The sequence below is a fragment of the Embiotoca jacksoni genome, unplaced genomic scaffold (genome assembly GCF_022577435.1).
Source record: "Embiotoca jacksoni isolate LCO1_2020_lvr unplaced genomic scaffold, fEmbJac1.0.p SCAF_1, whole genome shotgun sequence".
Taxonomy (NCBI): domain Eukaryota; kingdom Metazoa; phylum Chordata; class Actinopteri; family Embiotocidae; genus Embiotoca; species Embiotoca jacksoni.
The window spans coordinates 17,509,646-17,516,459 of NW_027185229.1; positions in this window are offsets into that span (position 1 = coordinate 17,509,646).

Genomic DNA, 6,814 nt, shown 5'->3' on the forward strand with positions numbered 1-6,814 from the left:
AGTGTTTTCTCACTTTGGCGGGCAGTTAGCTGTGATCTGACAGCCTACATTAAAGGCTGTGCTGTGACTGCGCAACGCTAACTGTGACACTTTCGAGGCACTAATTATGGTGATGATTAATGAGCGAAGTCGCAGGATTTCTTTCCGTTTAACTTGCTCTTGTTGGGGGGAGGGAAAAAAAATGGTTTCTTTTTGGTATGTTGACCAACATTTTGGTTTCTTTGTATCTGAAATCAGGACTCATTAGAGAAAGCAGGCTTATCCCTATTCAGTGGATAACTTCAGTCTATAGTGAGACTTTTACATTCAAGTGAATGTCCATAACATTCAGGCCTTTGCCGAATGAGTTCACGCCATGCTGATAAAGCCTATCGCTGTCAGGAAAATCTCTCTATTCCACCCCATACAGTTTTTAAGTTGCTTTCCACGCTGGTCGGATACATTTTTATGCTTATATAATTGAATTGTGCGAATCTTCTAGACTTTTCAAACATTATTGGATCAAATTAATCAAATGCTGATAGACAAAGGAGTCATTTTACAGGGGTTGTGATGCTTAAGATATATATTTTTTTTTAACCATTTCACAGCCACAAGTAGTGGCTAAGTAGGCAAGGCAAACAAACAAAAATATGTTTTATGACTATTTAATTTAGTGCCGCACCGATTTCCATGTTGTTGTTTTTTTTTAATAAAATAACCAAGTTCAGACATCTGGAGAGAAACAGCTCTCTATATTTTAGTTTTAACTGCCAGCTTTTCAGACTTTGTCTAAAACATGAATAAGGATAGTTGGGCTGAGATTCTGGATTCGTCCACGGGGGCTTCATAAGAATACCCAGAGAGCTCATACAAATTAATGCGGTGAACTTGAGCCATGAGATCACCCCTTTTTTGTACATTTTTTTTCATCTCTTTCCAGAGCGGTGTTATAATTTAGAGGAATAACTGAATGTACATTAACAGTTTTGTTTTGTCTCAAATCTTTGGTCTGAACTGGGTTTAACATTCACAACAATTAAAAGTCACAACTCCCCTTTGTCACAGTTACCCGAGTGAACTCCCGATACTTTTAGGTGCTGCACCAAATTAGTAGTATAAGAAATTGCAGAGATTACAGGCAGAGTTACTGCTTTCATTTTCGTTTTTTTGACTAAATTTCCATGCTGCACATAATGCAGATGCCAGAGTGCACTTTAGCATCATGCCACTCATTGTGCTCTCTGTTCATGACATCTGTGCGACATTTGCTGTAAAACCAAGGATTGGGCGAAACATAGCTCGGGACATCTGTTATACCGCTATAAATTATGTCCGAGGCTCTTAAAATAAGACAAAGTATAAATAAACCAGTGTTTTACTTCTAATACATGCTGAAATTATAATACTTTTTTTTTTTTTAAAAAAGCCTCTAAAGTGAATGGTAAACTCAATAAGCTATTTTTCTGATGTATTTTTTTTTAAATAAAATGATAATGCGTACGAGAAATACTCGTGCATATTTTTGCTCTTGTAGCATTTACGCACTCAGATAATTCCTTTATAATCTTTTCAGTTCTGTCAGTCTACCTGTTCCTTTGTACCTGCAGTGGCAGATTTGTTTTAGTATGTATTTGTTATATGCTAAAAAGGTATTGTATTTTTCCTTTGCATTTGATTATGCACACTGGAAACATGCCCAGCCTCATTAGCTGGTTGAGATAAATCTTCCCAACCACGCTTTGGTATTAATGTGATTCTCAAATTGCTTTATCTCACATCAAAGCTGAGGAATTGGCCTGATGATAAAGGCTTTCTCAGAAGAAACTCTTTTATTGACTTTTAAAAAGATAAGTATCTCACTGGAAAATTAAACATCATTATTAAACATGAATTAGCCTATTGTTCAAGCCAACAACAGAGATGAGGTTAAGGTTTGGAAGTTTTTGTCCACTGAACTGAATATGACAAATATCCGAATCTGCCCAAAAGGCTTTTAGGAAAATATGCATTATTTCACCATAAACATCTCAAATGTGTTGTAATGAATACAAATGAGAGCAAAACTCTTCACAGTGGTTCTTGACACAGAACTAAAATAAGTATAAACATCATAAGCATTTGGTTGGTACATGTGCTCGTGCGCTACAGCTACAAAACACCCATAGTTTTACATCCGATTAAACGTCCACATCAGAACAGCTGCTGAACAGGTACCGCCAAACTATATACGAGTATTTTTCTCACAAAGTAGCTTGCGTTTATCTGTGGCGAGGTTACAGTTGGTTAATCATGTCAATCACTGAGGAAAAAGGAGAGATTTGACTCCTGATCAATTAGCTAGAACAAAGGAAAGCAGATTTTTTTTTTTGATAATAAATAATTAGAGACTGAGCTCTCCTGCGTTCTCTCAGTTGACAGTTTACAACGTTTTTCCATTTGCAAACTTGAACTTTGAATGTGGAGCTGAGAGAAAGTTTTCTGAACTGAAAGCCGTCTTTCACACGATGGCTGTCTAGACTATATGGTAATTGATTCAGTCCTTAATCTGGTTGCGTGTCGCTATTATTTACAGATTAGTTTGTTCACTTTTGACAAGAGTCATAAGAGTGTTGTTGTGCTTTTCTGCGGCTCCCAGCCAAGAAATCCGACACAAAACCCAGTGTTAAACAGCACTAAAGCTTTTTACACTTAATATCAGATTACTTCTTCTGCCGTAAAGGATTATATAACAGTGTTTACCTTTGAGTGACATTAGTATTATGCAATAACCTCAATAAAAGCATTGAACCCAGATTTTATCAATCTGATTAAAACATTTCCTTTGGCAGTAACACAAGTCTAGTCTCAGTGTTATGCAGCTTTAAAATTCAACGTTTCTATAACACAGGATCAATATTTATCCTCTTCTGCGTTTTAAATTTCAAAAATCAAATCATATTTTTCTCATGCTTTACTTGAATCTATAATCTGACCGAAGAAGAAATTCCCCGACTGTCCCCCTTTAAGGCACGATGAGCAGTCCACTTCTGTACCCGGCTTCAAATGACCCGACACAAAACACTTCACTGATTTGTTCTTCCACCTCCTGCGCTGAATTAGGCAAAACAGTAACACAACAGCACACTGATATTTAGACCTTTAGCTATTAGCAACACACAACACCCACAGCTGAATTAGCTCTTCCAGCCTCCTGCATTTCTAAACGTTTTCACAGCATGGAGTAAAGGCACATTTCTATCAGAACTTATGCAAGCACAGCTACAGACTGCCTTCATCTGCAGTCTTATCACACCATCTAACTTGTCTCCCACAAATCATGCCCCCCCCCCCCCACACACACACACACATTGAAGGCCTCATGTCCTCTGCACTGCACAGCTGGCAGGCGTGGAGTGAAGCGTTTGCAAAGAACTGACGCGGCCATTTGACTTGTGGCACAGGTGTATCTAATAACAGTAATGGCTGCATCGCATTGCAATAACTACTGTAACAGAGGCTCTGTTAATCCACCTGTGATTTACTTGCTGCGACAGTTCTGATGTCTGTTGTAAAAAAAAAAAAAGCTTTATGAATCTGATTCATTTGGGAAAAGTTATCTGAGCCTGGCAACGCTTTCAAAATTCAGGTTAGTAGATTTATTCAGAAAGCAAAATGACAAGTGAATTACACGACTGACAGTTTTGTGACAAGAGAATCAAAGAAAGACAGATGATTGTCATGTCAGTCAAATCCAAAATATGAAGAAGCCCATCTTGCTCTCAGGGTTTCTATCAGTGCAGCGGGGTCGTCTTGTTTTGTGGGCCTTAGATTAGATTAGACTTTATTAATCCCACAGTCGGGGAAATGTAGTCGTCACGGCAGCACGTACACAGTGTGAACAAATGTACAAATACGTATGAAATAAACGGAATAAGTTAGATAAAAATGTTTAAAAAAAAAAAATCATTATTTTAGAAAAGAATAAATACACACACAGAGACTACAGACACAAAAACAAATAAAATAAAGATTAATAAATACAGCTTGGACGATGAATGGAAAGTGACAGGTGCTGTGGCATGAAATGACCAGAGCAACATTATTTTATTTGTGGTGTTGAAAAGTCTGACGGCTGTCGGAAACAAACGAGCTGCGTCGGCGCCGCTTCCTGCACTGAGGGTGCAGCAGTCTGAACTGTAGAGGTGTTAAAAGTATTAAATTAAGTTCTTGTTTGCTTAACAGAAACTTACAAGATGCACGTAAATAGCAGCATATAGTTCATGTTCTTGATAATGCTGTTCAATAACATTGCAACTGGGTTCCGTTGATGGTACCGTCGGTCACCGAGCTCACGAGCCGTAGAAGTTTTGCTTCCATTTTGTTGTTGTTGTTGTTGTTGTTGTTGTAGCACTGCAGGTTGTCACCGGGGAAGCGAACCTTATATGCGTAGCTCTCGTAAGGCGTCTTACGAAATTGTGTCGAGTCAGTGTTTGTGCAAAACTGCAGTAAATCCGCTGAGCGCCGAGTGACTGACTAAAACAACTCTGCTTAGAAACTTTTGGATGAACATTTAAAAATGTTCCGGTTTTGGTTTTTCGCCTCAGTGAGGTTTGTAAAATAATTGATGACATCACTTGGTTTATAAGAAAAAAAAACAAAAAAAGAAAAAAAAACCTCACTTTGTTAAAAGTATAACCGTTTCCTTTATTTTGTGTCCGTGGGAACACAAAGGGATGAAAATGGAAAAAAGTTTGTTGCTGAAGAAATGTAAATGACGAGTTATCTCTGTAAAGGTCACAATTACTTAGAATCACGGTAGCATGAAGATGAATCAATTTCCCTCGGTAAACTTGATATAACCCATTGCATTTAGTGCAGGCAGCAGGAATTTATAACATTGGATGAGCTGCCAAGAGCAGCCTAAGTATGTCTAACAGTAACAGGTGTGTGAGTGGGTATGTTCAGCTGAAAACAGCTTGTATTGGTTTCCTACTGCGGCAGATGGAGAGAAGCTTTCTCGAAGCGAGCGGGGTCATATGCAAGCATGATTATACAGATGACAGCGAGGACGCGGAGAACTGGAGGAACCTTTTTTTAAGCCCATTTTATATATAAACGACAGTATTTATTGGCTGGTTTGAACATAAAAATGTGGTCGCGAATACAATGAGTCATCAAGGAGGAGCCTTAAGTGTGGCTGGCCAGATTTAGATCATTACTTTAAGTTATGGCATAATGCTGTGGTAGTAATTGCAGTATAATGGGCCATCAATGTAAATGTGGATGTTGGTAATTGTTGCTGTCTGGCAGAAAATGCTCAACAAGAGAGGAAGCTTACTTTATATTGCTGGTACTCAAAATGTTTTTGTAGTTTTCTATTTCCGTATTTGTTGACACCGTCTAACTTTAAGTTTTCATTCAAATCAATTATTCTCATTCATCCCTCTTATTGTGCGAACAGGATTAGGAGTTGAGGTAAGATGAATTTAATAGGCTCGGAAATCGGTGTCGGTTGCTTCAATGTCGATATTTCGAGGTACTACGTTTGATTGTATGTTTGGAATGCTGCAGGACAGGTTGCTCTGCTTAGCCCACTCTAATCAGCCGAAAACCCGAACGGTGCATGTCTCAATTAAAGAGCCAAACTGTCCTTTTATATGAGAACACAAGCAGTATGAGAACTAATTCAACACTGCAAGTAATGTTCTGCTTGAGTGAAAGGGCGCCACAGGCCTTGCATCACTATCTCATTGGTATGCAAAAAATAAGATACGGTCCTGCCAGTATCCTCTTCTTCACCTTAACATTAATTGTTAGCTACGGTAATGACTTTAACCTTCGCTAGTGAATTGTTTAAGTATATTGTGTGTACTTTGCCTACACCTGTGCTGCACCAGGCACGGCCTGTTCTTGGCATACTGAAGAATACAAATACATTTTCCTGCAGAATGAGTGCCATCATTCTGAACTTTTTATTACCATTTTCAAAGTTGCGAGGGAAAGCCTGGGTATTCAGCATCAATACATCTTCGGTGCTGACTGACATGCATCAGTGGTTTACCGTATCAGCAGTCAAGAGTGATAGAAACTGCGTTTGTGGCAAATAAACTATTGTTAGGGAACGGCCATATGGGGGATAATGGGCAGAGTTAGTAATTATTACTGAAAGCTGTAAATAGATCTGTCACAATTATTACATGATTGCCTGATGATAATTATTTGAGCGGGCTGCAATTATTTTGCATAATCATTAGAATCCTTTCCATTCATCTGGATGAAAACAGCTGGATGAAACAAACAGAGATGTCAGATTTCTATCACTATCTCCTTGTTTTCCACCGTTTGAGGTTTGACTGGTGCTCTTTTAATGATGCGAGTTGTTGTGCAATGTCATGTTTTGCTGTGATTTAATGGCATACATGGAGAAGAAGTGCCACCCAAGGTTTATCTTGAGGTGCTTAACCATTAATATTCAACCAAACCACATTCAACGAGCCTCTATTGACATTAACATCATGTATTTAGTTGCAAAGCAATTCACCAAGGCACTATTGTGGGCATACTTCAGTTTGCAAGTAAAATTAACAGAAAAATAAAATAGACGGTTAATGACAATTATTTGTGTGACGACTAATCCTCAAAGAAGATTTCATGGATTGTGACAGCACTAACTGTAAGTTGGCATTGAATGTTTCAGATTCTTTGACAGTTTAAAACCAATTTTAGGTTGTAGGTAGATTGTAGTCACCTGTAGTTTATCTTACAGAATCAGTTGTAGTCAGTAACCATAACAGAGTTGTGCTGTGCTGCCCCCTTTAAAAAACAAAACAAAAAAAACAACGAATGTTTCTGC